This window comes from Nothobranchius furzeri, chromosome 18 (genome assembly GCF_043380555.1).
Source record: "Nothobranchius furzeri strain GRZ-AD chromosome 18, NfurGRZ-RIMD1, whole genome shotgun sequence".
Lineage (NCBI taxonomy): Eukaryota > Metazoa > Chordata > Actinopteri > Cyprinodontiformes > Nothobranchiidae > Nothobranchius > Nothobranchius furzeri.
This window is the reverse complement of record NC_091758.1, coordinates 31,760,555-31,777,003: the sequence shown is the minus strand read 5'-3', so window position 1 is coordinate 31,777,003 and position 16,449 is coordinate 31,760,555. Positions and strand designations below refer to the sequence as shown.

The following is a 16,449-nucleotide window of genomic DNA, read 5'->3' as shown; positions in this document are numbered from 1 at the left end:
GAGAGTAGAGCACGTCTTGACTCATAGAAGCTAACCGTTAGCATTAGTAACTCCACAACATGGCAGAACACCTTCAGTCTTGTGGAATTTGTGGAGATAAAACATCGACGTTGCAGAGCAAACGGAGCGAGTGGAAGAGTCACGTTGCTGTTAGACATTTAGAGGGGAGATGTTTCAATATCAGGAACATTAAAAAGAAGACTCCAAATCCTGCTGTTTTCTGCTGCCCACTCCTCCAGCTAACAATCTGAAACAGGAGCACCAGAGCTTTATTTCCCACAGAAAACAACTACAAATGCATTCATCCATTCTGAAGATTTATTGAAATTACAAGTTCAGGCCTGCTTTAAACTAAGAAACTCAAAATTGACTTGAGAGTTTCTTTTTCTATTATATTTTATTTTAAAATGCCTCATCAGTTCAATAAGTACGCATACGCACACCCCAACTTATTCATATTCAGATCGTGTGTCGCTCAGTCAGTGCAGATGCATTTCTGAGTGGAATTACATATGAGCATGCATGTTAGCAAATACAGACTAGTCATACGTGTACAAAATAGTGTTAGAGGGTGTTTGTCTGGGCTGCATGGTGGCGCAGTTGTTAGCACTGTTGCCTCGCAGCATGAAGGTTGCAGGTTCGAAACTCAGCTGTGGCCTTTCTGCGTGGAGTTGTGTGTTCTCCCCATGCATGCGTGGGTTTCCTCCGGGTACTCCGGTTTCCCCTACAGATCACAACATGCCCTACAAGTTAAAAATTGTACGTCGCTTTGGATAAACGTGTCTGCCAAATAAGTAAACATAAACATAAATAAACATAAAAATAGCAGAAAACTGTCACATGCACATGCATTTGTGTATACAAAGCTTGTGCGATCACCCTGAGCGCTAACAGATCCCACAGCATCATTGCTTTAATCTTTGGCATTACCTGTTGGAGCCAAACTTGTTTGTTTAATTGGCAAAATGTCTTTTAAATCACTGGACAGAAAGACATTGCATTTGCATCTACAGCTGTTTAAAGGGACTTTACGGACTTTTTCATTTTTATGCTCGCGATTGCCCCCTCAGGCCAAAAGCATAACGCAGCTTCAATAGTAGGCTCGTGCACGAGGCGCGCATGCTGTACGTGCACACTCCTTAACGAAAATAACAGCTGAGGCAGTCCCGTGTGTGTGTGTGTGTGTGTGTGTGTGTGTGTGTGTGTGTATGTGTGTGTGTGTGTGTGTGTGTGTGTGTGTGTGTGTGTGTGTGTGTGTGTGTGTGTGTGTGTGTGTGTGTGTGTGTGTGTGTGTGTGTGGCCCGGAGGACAGAGGACAGGAGAACGTGCAGCTAATTAATAAAATAATTTGGTTCTGTACCTTTCTCTTCAGCACAGCCGACAAAGGTTTATGATGGGTCAGTCCTCTTGCATGCTCAGATCATTCCCTTCTCTTGCTTGAAAAATTGTTCCAAAATGAAAGTTGAACCCACATCTTTTTTATCTGTGAATTCAATGCCATTCGGCAAGTCTCAAATAAAATTTTGGGCATCTTACCGTAAAAAAATATACCACTAATGTAAAAAAAGAAACTCTAAATAAATCATGTTCACATCCAGAATCAAACCCGGGTCTTGTGCACGGGAGTCCACTGATTTACTGGGTGAGCTATAGCATCAGTGATGTCATTTGTATCTGTAATATTTATATTCCTGATGACAGCTGAAACAACATTCAAAGAATGGTTCGGAGTGAAAATGGCTATTTTGTTGCTAATTTGCAGGAAATATCTAGAAGAAAGTAGCTAAGGGTCCTCAGAAATGTAGCTAGGTTCATCACTAGGCGTTAGGAACAGTGACAAAGTCGCTGACTTGGCACTGCCTCTCTCTCTGCTGCTAAAGCTACGGATAGCAAATGCTACGGGCTATGCCTGAGCGTGAACGCACATGAAGCAGCCTGCTCGACCCGAGCAGCTCTATTTTTCTGTGATTTTACAGAAAAACAGGCAATCACAGTAAAAATGCCAGGGCTCATTCTACAGGACCAGGGCATTGCAGGAGAATGTATGAAGAAGACATTTATTATTTCTATACATGTTTTGGCTGTCAAACTTCCATAATGTCCCTTTAACTTGAGTACGCCCAATTTCATCACTAATCAGTCATTGCAAACCAAAAAAAAAAGGCAACAGCTGAATGTGAGTTTTACAGAAACTGAGCTAAAGGGTCGTGCAGCAGAGTTTTTCACAACATGAGCTAACAGAGAGCTAACAGATCACAAAGCGGAAACAGCTACAACCCCATCAACTTCTTAGTTTAAATCTCACAGACCTTTAAATGAAAGTATAGTATGTTTACGTGTCTCGTGTTTACCTTCATTGGTTGATGTCATCTTCTCTCTGGGGGTTGTGGTATCACCTGGCTCTCTCCTGTCCTAATACCCCTGTCTCAAAGCCAGCAGCACACCTTCCTGAGGTAATTCTCCCTGCAGCCTTCTGCAGCATCTCCCAGGCCTTGAAGGAAATTACAGCAGAGTGCTGATGCAGGGATTTTCTCCCCACAGAACACTCTTTTTTAAACAGGGATTCAGATTTATAAATGATGCATGCAGTTCAAGTCAGTCAGCCTACTGTATGCCTTCATATAAGCGTGGGCGTGTTTGCAGGCTTTGCTCAGTGTTTATGCTGAGCACACAACAAATGCCAGCCGATCAAAATTCCAACCCTAGCTCCGAGCCGAGTCTGTGAAATCTGACATTACGTTCTGCATGTGTGACTTTTCACCTCTTTCTAGACCTTGTAAACACTCTGGTGCTTTTTTCACCTCTCATTGACCCGACAAACAAAGACAGGAGGAGTATAAAAAATCTCCTCAGCCACCTCAGTTAGGCTTGAGTGAATCAAGAGGGAGAGCTCTCTTTGACTGCTCAGCCTGTGGATTACTCCTCAATATGGGATTACGCTCCACTGAATGAGTGCAGGCACAATACTGGCAGCTAAACTCTCAAATGTACAATAGAGACCTAGCTATTGAGCTGAAATCAAATATCTGCAGATCTTGTATCAGACGCGTGGACGAGCACCGCTTACTGTCATTCGCTACCCTCTGTTTATCTCTAGAGACTCGCTTAAAAAGATGCCAACTTTCTGAGATTTATAATCCGGGCCGATGGCTTTTTATGGCATTTGCTGCTGACACGTATTTGTGTGGGCTTAAAATTTCACTCAGAATAACAGAGAACAGGAATCATGACCTTTTAAAGCAGCTTCATTTTCAAGGCTGTTGATGTTTGCCCTCCGGATTTGTTTGGGACCAGGGGAGGGAATCCACTTCGGAGTGTTCTGTGTTTTCAGGTGAAATTAGATTGCTTTTTTATTTATTTATATTTTTTAAATAAGCAACCAAACCAGTTGAGCCAGTTGAGGTGGCTCGGGCATCTGGTCAGGATGCCTCCTGGATGCCTCCCTGGTGAGGTTTTCCGGGCACGTCCAACTGGGAGGAGACCTAAAGGTAGACCCAGGACACGTTGGAGGGACTATGTCTCTCACCTGGCCAGGGAACACATCGGGATTCCCCCGGAAGAGCTGGCCCAAGTGGCTGGGGAGAGGGAAGTCTGGGCCTCTTGACTTAGGCTACTGCCCCCACGACCCCGACTTTGGATAAGTGGAAGAAAAAGGATAGATAGATAGATAGATAGATGGATGGATGGATGGATGGATGGATGGATAGATGGATAGATGGATAGATGGATAGATGGATAGATAGATGGATAGATAGATGGATAGATAGATGGATAGATAGATGGATAGATAGATGGATAGATAGATGGATAGATAGATGGATAGATAGATAGATGGATAGATAGATAGATGGATAGATAGATGGATGGATAGATAGATGGATGGATAGATGGATGGATAGATAGATGGATGGATAGATAGATGGATGGATAAGCAACCAAACTCCAAAAGCTTTATGCCGCTCATGCCTAACAATATATTATATTTAACTGGTATTTTCCTCAATTTCTTTAGAAATCAGGACGAGTTTTCCGTCATGTGCATTGTGGTTTGTCTAACTGGGAATGTTTCCCAGTAAATCTCAGTTCTGAGCTTGATCATCACTATTCAATTAAATGAATCATTGCCAAACATTTGATTTTGATGTATGGCATTTGGCAAGTAACCAGAAGTTTATCCTTTCAATTTGGATTTAATTTTTTGTGCACTTGCTTAGTACAGCCGTGTAAAGGACATCCAGAGCTGAATTTAATCTGAGAAAAGCTACATTTTCTTAATAAGTTGATTTTTTCCCCCACCCAAAGTCATTATTGTAATTTTTGCTGGGATCTGAAATCCTCCTGCTCCAAAGACAAGAAGGTTAAACACACGCTCCATCAAACATCTCACCCAAGGCTCGCTCCTGAAGGTGGTAAAAGGGTGAATTTCAAAAGTAGCTACAAAGTGAAAGCTTTCCTCTTTGTCTTCCCTGTCGTCTCTCCTTTATGTCTCCATTTTTCAGCCCCGCAGCTGTCTCCATCTCACATCCGGACGTAGTTCTCTGCAGTTTATGACCCGGCCTCCACGTGCTCCTTCATCCCTTAAACCACTTCAGCAGATTTCTAAACCACTTTGCATCTGGAGTTTATCACTCATGAGATGCCCTTTCAGAGAGAGGGGGAAAAAAAGGAAGAACAAAGACCATCCGTTAATTGTGTGCATAAAGAATAATGAAGTGAAGAGTTGTCGGTGCAGCGTGGCTCAGATCTTCTGTCATCTAGAGAGTATCCATCTGCAGAACCAAACCAGGGCCATTGTGGACCAACGATGAAGCCACTGCACTTTTTCATCATGACTTTTGCTGCTTTTTGCATCTGATTTTAAACAGTTTAGTCTGCCTTAAACTCTCGTTATTCTAAAATATAAACATGATTTTGTAAACTGAAACATCTTGATGGCGGTATCTTTATTTCTTTTCTAACCCTACAGAAAACCAACTGAAACTCAGACATATAAAAACATATTTCCAGCCTTCTTACTGTGTGATGATGCATTTTCAATGCATAATGCACACTGTTATTGCCATTATTGTATATAGTTCTTTCTGTGAATCCCCTTGTGCCTTATGTTTCTCATATATGCTGTATCCCCATAGGCCTTCGGAGAGGCAGTATAGATGCTGAGTGAATTTTCTCAGTGAAATAAAGTGAAATTGAATTGCTTAGAAACTGAATTGAATATAAGAAGGAGGCTTCTGTGAGCCAAAGCAGAGATTCCCCTATTTGCCGTCCGTCCATTTAATTTCTGAGGACCGGATTAGAAGATAGTATTCATATCTCCAGAATTGGATTTGTAGCGCCTCGGAAAACTTCTTTTGACAACTGCTTTTGCTTTGTTTGCAAAAAGAAACGGAATCGGTTTTATTTATTTGGCTGCACGATCCAAAAACTATTTTGTGTTTCTTCCTTTTAGCAGTCAGAGAGCTAGACTCTGAAACCCATTCTGCATCTTATGCATCCCTGTACAATAACGACAGCGTTGTGTTCAGGTCTCCTCACACAGAGGAGGCTGAGTTTAAACTCATCACCCAGTTGTAGATATTAATGAGCGGAGGATGACTTCATCTGTCATTCCCCGTTCTGCTGTGTGTGTCACATTTCATCCATAAAACAATCCGTCAAGAACACTTGTAGGGCACCGGGTTTTCTCCACACTGTGGCAGTGTTTTTTCTCTTTTTATTAATGGGTGTCCATTATTTAATCCCTCAGATTAGCACATTATTTCTTGCACTGACACACTACTCCACTTATTTTTGATTAATACTGAAAATGCAGGTCAGAGTGATGTGTTGACTGGGAATGAAGCACCAAGCAGGAAATGCTGATGTCTCCCCCTAGTGGTCACAATGAAAATTCAAGGGAATTTCCACCTAGAATGAATTTAGACTGAACATTGTTTCCATATTGTTGCATAATATTACTCACATCCAGTTCAGCCATTTGTTTTCTCTGTTACTACTCCCTCTCCTTTAAAGCCACCCGGGCGAGCCTAATGAACAGCATTCATCAAAGTCCCGACTCTTTGATCAGAACAAATCCACCGTGGCACGCTTCCCTCAACTCCCTGCTGTAATGCGACCGTGGACACTCCCTGGAAGCTGCAGCTCTCATAAAGTCCTGAATCCTCTAACAAAACAAGGCTTCGCTTTCACACAAGCCATTAGACCGGTGGCCTCTGTGCGTAACGAGCCCTCTTTGGTGTGGAGCTTGTTACGGCATGATGGACTGCACTGTTGGCTGTGTGAAGTGCATTGAGGTCTTAAAAAACAAATAGATGCAGAACAGGCCGCAGTATCTTTGGGTTTTGTCACGGGTGGAGAACTAATGAGGTTTGCTGTATAGAAGCCTCATCTAACTGCTGCTGTGTTCAGTTCTGTCATCTAAATTAAACTGATGGCTGTGTCATCCAGGATAAACCTATTAACTAATGAAACAGCTATCCGTTATTGCCCCCTACACTCATCCTAACAACCAGGTCAGAGTCATTAGTACTCACCAAGGAGGGAAAAGGACCAGCTTCGGGTGCAGTTTATGCATTTCCAGGTGATTTCAGATGGTTTTAACCAATGAGTCCCACAAGGCTGCTTCACGTTAAATATGACTTAACGATCTGTTGTTTTCTGATGACATTAATCACGTGATCGCTAAAGCTGCTGTTTGACTGACCCGGGATCTGTTGCGTCAACTCCTTTACATCCAGGGTTTTCCCTGGGTGTTTAGTAAGTGTTAAGGTGGTGGCAGGAATCACCAGCTTGGGGGTTCTGGGTTACAAGAGCCCAATATTTGAGCTGACAGAGTGGCCATGAGTTTGTAGGCAGTAAGGAAATTTGGTGTTTTTTCTATGTTTTTGTTTTCTTTTGGTGGCGTTACAACAGCCAACATATTTATGGCTATGGTCGTCTGTCTCTGTTCCTCACTCAGCAACTTTTGAGAGTGAGGTTCAGTGATGCTAACATTACCATAACAACACTACGCAGACTTTCAAAAACCCTTTGAATTTTTCTGATGGCACAACTAGTTCCAGATTTACGGTAATTAAAATTACGGAGGTGAGGAATCAGACAAAGAGCAGCCCAATGACCCCTTATGAAGAAAAATATACATGAAAATAGTGATCCCTCACCGGGGCCCCCCTCTGGAGCAATGCCTGGAGGTGGGGCATGTCGGTGAGGGTCTGGTGGCTGGGCTTTCACCCATGGAGTCCAGCCGTGCACAGCCCGAAGAAGAAATATAAGTCACCTTTCCCATGGGCCCACCACTCGTGGGAGGGGCCAGTAGGATCAGGTGCAGTGGGACGGGTGGTGGTCGACGGCGGGGACCTTGGCTGTCTGATCCTCGGCTACAGGCTCTCGGCACGTGGAATGTCACCTCTCTGGTGGGAAAGGAGTTGATGTCTGAGGTTGAGAGGTTCTGACTAGATATAAGCGGACTCACCTCAACACATGGCTCTGGCTACGGAACCAGTTTCCTTGAGAGGGGTTGGACACTCTGGAGAGGCGCAGAGCAGAGGTTGGCATACTAGTTGCCCCCCATGTTGGTGCCTGTAAGTTGGGGTTTACCCCGGGTTTACTCCCGCCTATAGAAGGAGACTACACTATGGAGGGGTGCTAGCAGAGAAGGTGAAGATTGTGTACAGAACTGAACACTAGGTAATATATAGAGGTGTAGTGTAGAGTTCAGGGGAGGTTCTGCTGAGGGTTACAAGATAAATGCTGTGTGTATGCTTGTCCCTCAAGCTGTAATAATGTTAGCTCGGATAATATTTGGTCTTGTAGTCCAGGCTCTGCAGTTTGCTGAAGTTACAGCCATTTTCCCTCAGTTTTCTCCGTGTCTGGTTCGATGGCGTGAATTTCGATTTTGTGAAGAGCATTTGTAGTCCTGGACTTATTTTCACACAAAACCTAAAATAGTGTTCCCCCTGTTCGAAAATAAGTCAGTTCTTGTTATTAAAATGTATCTTTAAAATTCATGGACATCATATGTGAAATCCACGGCACAAAACAATTAGAAAATTAGAAAATAGCGGGTTTTTTGCACCATTGACTTGCATTCATTTTTTCATACTTCCGGGGACCCATGGTCCGGAAGTAGGTGGGTGTGGCTTAGGCTCCCTATGATGTTATTTCTGTCATAATAAATTGAAATTGCAATTTCTGCCAGAAGAATGTGCGATTGGGAAGAAAATCAGTTTTGTTCCTACACTGCTAACAGGAAGTAGCAGGAAGCTGAAGAGCTAAACTCCCCAAAAACCATGAAAGGATGCTTTCTGTACAATTTTTCACACTCTGACATATTAATTTTCAGATTCCATCTTCAAAATTAGGAAAGTTATCTAAACTAAATTCTATTTGTTGTAAATGAAGAGTTCCCAATTCTGCTCACGGAATAGTGACACGTCTAACCATGCCTGTGTGAAGCACAAAGATATCTAGGTCTGTTTAATGACTCTCTGCTCTGGTAAACCATGTCTCCAAAGGGTAAAGACATAAATCTGGATTCTTTTCTTTTTATTAGATCACACTTTAACCACACTGGAGATGACAATATATCCAATAGAAACCCCCGGCTGGTCCCACCAGCATCCCAGCCTTTTACCAAGGTAGGACAAGCCATTTAAATCATAAATAGAAAGCTACTAATATCAATTAGGCCATAAGAGAAGGCCAGCGCTGCATTTATGAGAGTAGAGCTCATTAAGAGAACTACAGGCAAAGCTGTGAGATCATTTTGTAATTTTCTACTGATAATCCAATTAATCCAGGATGGATTTCTCCTGCTTGAGGAATCTTGGTGGAGTAAAATTTAGCCACACGGGGGACGAATAAACCTGAGAGGCTCCTTAAAGATAAATGATGAGGTAACAGAGATTATAATCATAAAAACTTATTAATCACATCGTTTAAGTGACTAATTTCATGTTTTTAGTGTAATAAGATGGCACAAACCGTGGTGACTTATTTCTTTTATAGACCTCGATCATTTATGAGGTTGTTGGAAATAATCATCTGTGCAGAATTTGAAATTTAGGCACTTTGTAGAGCAGACAATATGAAGACATCAATTTTTCATCAGGCGTTCCTTTTTTTTTCCTTCTTCCACTCCCTGACCTTCAGTCCGTGAAAATTCAACTTAATAATTCAGTACACTCTGCATCCACCTCCCTGAAGACTCACGTACAGTATGAGCCAGACCTGGAGCGCTGTACTGATGATGGAGGGCTGCTAGCAGGGAAGGTGTTTTCAGACCGACTGACTTGTCTCCACAATTTATTCTGATCACATTTATTTTCCTTCCTGTGATTTTTTTTTCCCAACTCCTTATCGTCGTCATCTGTGAGGTGAGCTACCACTGGATATAAGCACATAAATCTAGGTTTCCCTATTTATCTTCCTTCCCTGGGCAAGGATGAGACATCCAATCTGATTGACTCAAACATGGGAATGTTTTTTCCATTTGTTTTGTCTCTTTGGCAACACTGGAAGTAAAGTAAATATTTTTGGAGTTTAATAAGGAACATTAATAAAGGAACTCTTACTGTAAAGTGTTACCATCCTTCTAGACCACTTTGAGTTTTGATTTTGGTCCCTACAGAATAAAAGATAATTATCTCTAGTAGCATTTTTAAGTCCAGCCAACTCAGTGTAATCAAACGGGAAAACGTTCAGCTCAAAAAAACATTTTTTTTCTAGTGTGAACTTTTCACATAGCTCAGGAATTATGAAGAAGAAAAAGGAGGACATGCAAAGATTAAACTTGAATTACATTTCCAGAACAAAGTTGAACCATCAACATAAAAACCAAAATACACATTTATGTAAGAAAAAACTGCATTAAGAGGCTAGATCACACCAACAAAGCTCATCTCACTCTATTTCACTTAGTATTATTAGGGGGGCAGTCGATAAAAAAGGTATCTATTGCATCAGCGTTTCTCTATGAGGCTACACAAAAATAAGGTGGATAGAGGTGTAGGGTAGAGTTCAGGGGGAGTTCTGCTGAGGGTTACAAGATAAAAGCTGTGTATGCTTGTCCCTCCTGTTTTAATAAAGTTCACATGGATAAAGTTACAGTCTGCCTGCTTTCTACCAACTACAAAACATAAAAGTAAAAAAAGTTGATTTATTTTCTTCCTTTCTTTTCTTCATGAAGAGCCATGATTCATTTAGCAGCAGTTTTTGTTGTGTTTGGAGCACGTGAAAAGGTTTATATGGTCTTGTAGCCCAGGCTCTGCAGCTTTGTCAGAGGTGAAGCTTGATGACATATATGGGCATAAACTGTGATGTAAAATTTTTCCGGCCATCAAGTGGCGGGGGGGGGGGGGGGGGGGGGTCGTGCTCAAAGGGGTATATTTTTAGCAAATTATTTTTTTCCTAATTAATTAATCGTAATTTTTAGGGTTAGGGTTACACAGCAAATTCAGCATGCGCAAAATAACTATCAGAGTTGATTTCAACACTTTGAAAGTGTCTATATGGGTCCACAAGTGTTGATTTAACACTTTTTGGAGAGTTGGTACCTTAACTCTGATTTAGTGTTAAAAACCAACTCCTCTAGAGTTAAATATTTAACACCAGTGTAAGTGTTAAGATAGTAACCCTAACACTGGTGTTAAATATTTAACTCTAGAGGAGTTGGTTTATAACACTAAATCAGAGTTAAGGTACCAACTCTCCAAAAAGTGTTACAGTTTTTCTCAGTCGCTTTGGTGCGTTTCTCAGAACACTATTAACATTTGCACAGCAGTTAGTGCATTTCTCAAAACAATTAGTGCAAACTGCAAAACCTAGTGGATAGCCTGCAAAAGCACGTCACATGCTCAAAATTGATAATCCATTCCTCAAAAGCAAGTATTCATGTCAATGAAACTGTCAGTGCCATCAAAATGAAAAGTCTTGACACCATCTTTATGAACAAGATAGTCAAATGGCTTTGTCATGTTTTCACTATGACAGTTTATAATTTCAGTGTTTTCCATTGCAAGAATATTTGGTGACACCTGAAAATGCTCAAGACAGCACTATGCCCTGCTTGTACAGCCATTTGAAATGTGCAGTAAAGTTACTGTAGACGTTATGGGAGTTTTGGGAGAAACTGAGACACTGAATACATACATTTTACATTTTTACTGTATAGAAGTGTTTGTAATTCTACAGCATTGTGCAAAAGAAAAATATGCTACAGTTTACTGTAGAATACATGTAAACATAAAATCACCCTTTTGGTAGAGCTGTGCACAAATGTGAACAATATACAGTACATGTAACAGTACATACAGTATTGCACAGTACTGTAACATACAGGTACAGTAAATCATTCTGGCACATCCAGACGTTCCTGTCTGTCTGGCCACATATTTTCATCTTCATCACAACGGATGTCATCCCTCACAATGCAGCGAGGAAAGTATCTCCTGGAGTGGCGTATCCATCCTCTGCAGGACTCTGCTGTGATGTTGTCACATGCTGCATCCATGGCTGCTAGCAGGCCATTTGCTCATGTGGAATTTTAATTCTGATCTGAGAAACGCACCAAAGCGACTGAGAAAAACTGTAAACTAACACTTACTGGGTGGGGTGGACCCATATAGACACTTTCAAAGTGTTGAAATCAACTCTGATAGAGCTATTTTGAGCATGCTGAATTTGCTGTGCTTTGTTTATCGTCAGAGTCAGCATACACTCAAGTTAGTAATCACAACATGATTTAATGAATTTTAATACTTTTTAGTGTGCCATGCCAGGAAGCTATCGGTTACACTGAATAACACTGCCATGCTATGTACACTTCATGACTGCAGTCAGTCAGAGGGAGAGGATCACATACAAGGAGTACAGTCCTGAGCATGTAGTACTAATCATGCATCACTTTTTCATTGTGATAGTGGAACACACAGCAGTCCCATTCTTTTGACCGGTCTCCTCACTTACGGTACAAACATGACATAACAAGCAAAACCACATTTGCAACAGTGAACAAAGTACTAACTAAGAACAACACAACTCTGCAAAATACACATGCATAAACACCTCAAAATAGAACAAACTAACTAAAACGTGACTACCCACAATGCACCTCGCCCACTGCAGCTCCTGCAATTCTCTGCAGCCAATGGGCCGCTACCAGTCCAACTTTTAAAATAAAAGGGTGGAGTCTACAAATTAACTCTGCAGGTGTTACAGCTGCTGTGGGAGTTCAGAGTTAGAATTTCAGGAGTTATTTTGTCCAAAATGACACCTACAGAATTGACTGGGAAACACTCCTTTTTAACACTGGGTTTTAACTCTCATGTCAGTGTTATATATCAACTATTTAACTGGTTTTAGTGTTAAATTAACCATTCTTGTTGTTAAATTGGACCAACACCAGAAAATTAACACTTTTGAATTTGCTGTGTAGGGTTAGGGAATTTTTATTCCCACCCCTAATTATTATTAGTAGTAGTAGTCGTAATAAGAGGAGGAGGAGTAGTATTACTACCTCAAACTATACTTTTAGCCACTGCCGCGTTCACTCATAAACAAGCAGAAATACTTTAACGTGTCTGAAGTTAAAACTTTTCTCTCTTAGAATAGAATAAAACAGCATTAATACACTGCTTATATGAGCTCCAGAGCTTTTCAGGTAGAGGTATTTATTTGAGACTCTTGCTGAGAAAATGAAAAGAAGTTGTGTGTTCTATTGAGAAAGCTGCAACAGAAGAAGCCAAAACCACACAACAGTGAAACTGCATTAAGAAAACCAAATGAGTGTGTACAGAAAACATGTAGGCTGTAGATATCACACTAAAACTGGTCCTTATTTGAATTCAAAGTCGTTTTAAATGTATAAACACACGCACGCACACACACACACACACACACACACACACACACACACACACACACACACTGATTCACGCTGCACACACGACGTGTCTGTTTCCAAGTTTAATTTCACACCTGACTGTCTCAGGCATGAGGTGCAGCAGGCTACTTCCACTCTTTTAATCTAGCACGCACAGCGAGCTCTCACCTTGTCAATCCAATCTGATGCGTTCATGACCGACTGTAAAAACACCCATTATTGTATCTGTTTGGACAACAAGGTGAGAATAGACTGCAGGATTGGTTGTGCATGTTTTTACCGGAAATGGGAAGTTTCAGCCTGCAGGCTGTTGCTTTGTTTACAGAGACGTTACCTGTCTGTCATCCGAGACGTTTGGATGAAGTGTTCACGTCACTCTGACCACATTATGAGCTTCAGATATCTCAGTTTTTTTCATCTATTATGAAAACATCAGGAAATGCATTCAAGTGCAGCTCTACACTTACTGAACGACCTTGAAACTAAAGGGGAGGAGGACATCTGAGCCCAAACATTAACATTTTTGTATTCATCTTAATCAAAACTGAAAATTAAACATAATTTAATGTGGTGGACTGATGCTATTTGCATCAAAGCTATTTGCAGCAGTTAGTTTTGTGTTTTTGGTTAGTTTTTTTTTTTTTCAAATATATTTTATTAGAATTCCTTTTTCTTTTTTTCCACATACATTTTATACTTGATTGCTCAGTAAAATTGAGAATTTAGATTCTTTTGTGGTTTTCAGTAGATTTAAATTGAATTTTTATGTCAAAACAAGTTATTTTTACAGATTTCACAGATTCTTGCAGGTGTCATAAACATGAAATTAAGGTTATCTAGCAATAATTGGAGATTGATTTACTCACTGAAGGTATAAACTAATGTGATGGAGTTGTTTCGAAGACTTGTCAGACTAGCCGTTAGCTCATCAATCATGTAGTAAATTACACTTCAAAGAGAGCTCATTCAAAAAATGTAAATGTAGTTGTGTCTCACTAAAACTGTATCTAAAGTAGATTTATTTGAATACTTGTGTAGACAAATTTCTTCAGTAGCACCTTTGTCTGATCACATCGGATGGGGTTTTGAACACTATGAGTTCATAAGACTGAAAGTTTCTGCTCCTGAGACAAACAGTGAGAAAAAAAGACGAGGGTTGTGACATGAACATGTTTGGTTCTTCTCACCTCCGTTTCCACCCAAACATGGACTGGGTCAATACTAGAGGTGTGCATCTCTACTTGCCTCACAATTCGATCCGATTCCAATTATCTGCCTGAAGATTCGATTTGAGTCTGAAATGCATCACGATTCTTCACACGAAGTTTTTCATTACTTAATAAAAGCAGTAGAATAGTTTTCAATTTCTTTTTTATTTCGACATCCCTGAAAAACAGATCATACATCTATTCACTATAGTGAGCAACAATTTTTAAAGTGTGCTGCCTATAATTACTTAAATAATATAAGATATAATGTTTTCTGTAGAGCAGCTTTAAGACAGAATACAACTGAACTTAAAAATAGTAAACAAATGCTGTATTAAGTGATTCTTTCACATTCAGGATCCCAAAATCGAAATTAGCCCAGACATCCGATTTAAGTGTAACGGGTACATCTTTGATTACTGATAATGTTTGTCCTGTATCCCTGTCCGCCATTTCTGTTTTAAATTGGCGCTAGGGCAACGCAGTGCGCATGTCATTGCAATTCTGCCCCCAGAATTAGTTGTAAAACCTCAAAACTTTATTGTCCTCGCACATCCAGAACATAGACAGAGACACAGGGAGAAAATCTCATTATGTCACGTTGCTGCATCGATGCAGAATCATGCACGGCTGAATCGCGATGCATCTTAGAATCGATCATTTTCCCCACCTCTAGTCAATAACAATTTAACTTTTATCAATAATTCAGTCTTGGCTTATGATTGCTTCTCATTAGAGATATCCAGTCTGATACCATGGGGCTGCAGCATGCCACTTTAAGGACAAATGTTATTTAATACAGTTTTTTTTATGCGCTCTTATATTTCAGCCAGAATCTTAACAGACAAGAATATTTGAAACTCTCAGTCATGCTTTTGCAGAGTCAGTTGATGCATCAGTTGACTGGATTCCATCTTTCTGACAAACCTTGTTTTTTCTTTAATGCAGCATTTCAGTGAAGACTTGCAGCGTTAAAAGAAAATAAAGCATCTACAAGCTGTAACAGCAAAAGAGGTGGCCGCTCTGTTCAGAGGTCAACCTGTCTGAAAATGCTAAACCTCTTCATCTCTTAGGCTCGTTTAATTTTACATCTACAGTAGGAGAACTGCTGAGTCCATGGATGGAGACAATGTTATCTGAAATGGAGCTCACGCTTGGTGCATGAAAGTTTCAACCATCATCAGGTAGAGATTGCATTGATCCACGGAGATAAATGGAGCTGCGTAATTACGTGTCTTTATCAGGTTCACACAGAACTGGGGCTGGAGGACGTCATCGGGTCCATGTCCTTGTCATATTTCCATGAGTGGCGCGTGAGCCAGGAGGTGCAGCAACGCCGTGGCCCTTGTGGCACGGCGACAGGAGAGGTGTCTTTTTGGGTAGTTATTCTTTTTATAGAGCGTTAAATCACTGATGCATGCTAGATGAGACAGCTTTATGACACTGGAGGTTACAGCAGCTTCCTTCGCACCACTAAACCACACGAGAACTACTTCTTTACGGTATGTTGTACTATATATGCAGGAAATACACTTAATATCCTGGCATGATGTACTGTTGTTTGCGTGCTGCAGGCGCTCTTGTGTACAAAAATAAACAAGAGCATCACACTGTTGTACCTGTGCTTAATGCAGCTTTAGTTTACCAAAAGGGAATCTCAGCTGATTAAGCCTTTCATCCCCGTGCTTCTCGTGCACGTTTACACACACAGGAAGTACATATCATGCAGGATGCATGTGATGTGAACTGACAAGAACACACTTAGTGTTTGCAGGAATATTCAGGCCAGTGAGCCGATCTAGTTTTCAGCAGAGAAACAGGATGCTCCAATATGTTAGAGCACTGTCCTGGAAATGTCGCCTGCTCCCTGAGTACAGCAAGTTTGGAAGCAAAAAACTCACAGATTTTTGTGTTTACTCACATTTTCAAGAATTAAAGGCATACTATGCAACTTTTTCATATTTTACAATACTTTTCTTGAGCCAGTATGTGTTAAATAACCCTTTTCAGGGCTAACGAAATGTCACTCAGACCCGACCGCCTTCTGTGGCCAGAATACCGCATTTGCCACTTTAGAGTACCATTCCAACACCTGTTACACAAAAAATTTTGTTTTGGCCTTGCAGTCGGCTTCCAGCACGCTTTCTGCTTGTTTTAGATCATGAACACAGCTGATTAGTTTATGTTTTTGATTAATCCGTCCTGTAGACTCTAATGGAGGCCGAGGAGACGTTTCAGCTTTTAGATGAAGGTGTTAAAAAGGTGAATGCACAGCGAGAAGATAAGCTTCACTTTTGCTTCAACCACAGAAAAATTAATAGCGAACACTAGGGGGTGCTAAACGCAAGCAAAACTGTCAAG

At 40.9% G+C, this 16,449-nt stretch overlaps 1 long non-coding RNA gene across 1 annotated transcript; it reads right to left on the bottom strand.

Annotated features, from left to right (window-relative positions):
- Positions 1-211: 211 nt before the first annotated feature.
- Positions 212-2,610, bottom strand: LOC139063818 (uncharacterized). Its single transcript, XR_011517153.1, has 2 exons — positions 2,352-2,610; positions 212-724 (listed from the first exon to the last, which is right to left on the bottom strand). It is a non-coding gene; the product is annotated as an uncharacterized lncRNA (long non-coding RNA).
- Between the last annotated feature and the right edge of the window lie 13,839 nt (positions 2,611-16,449).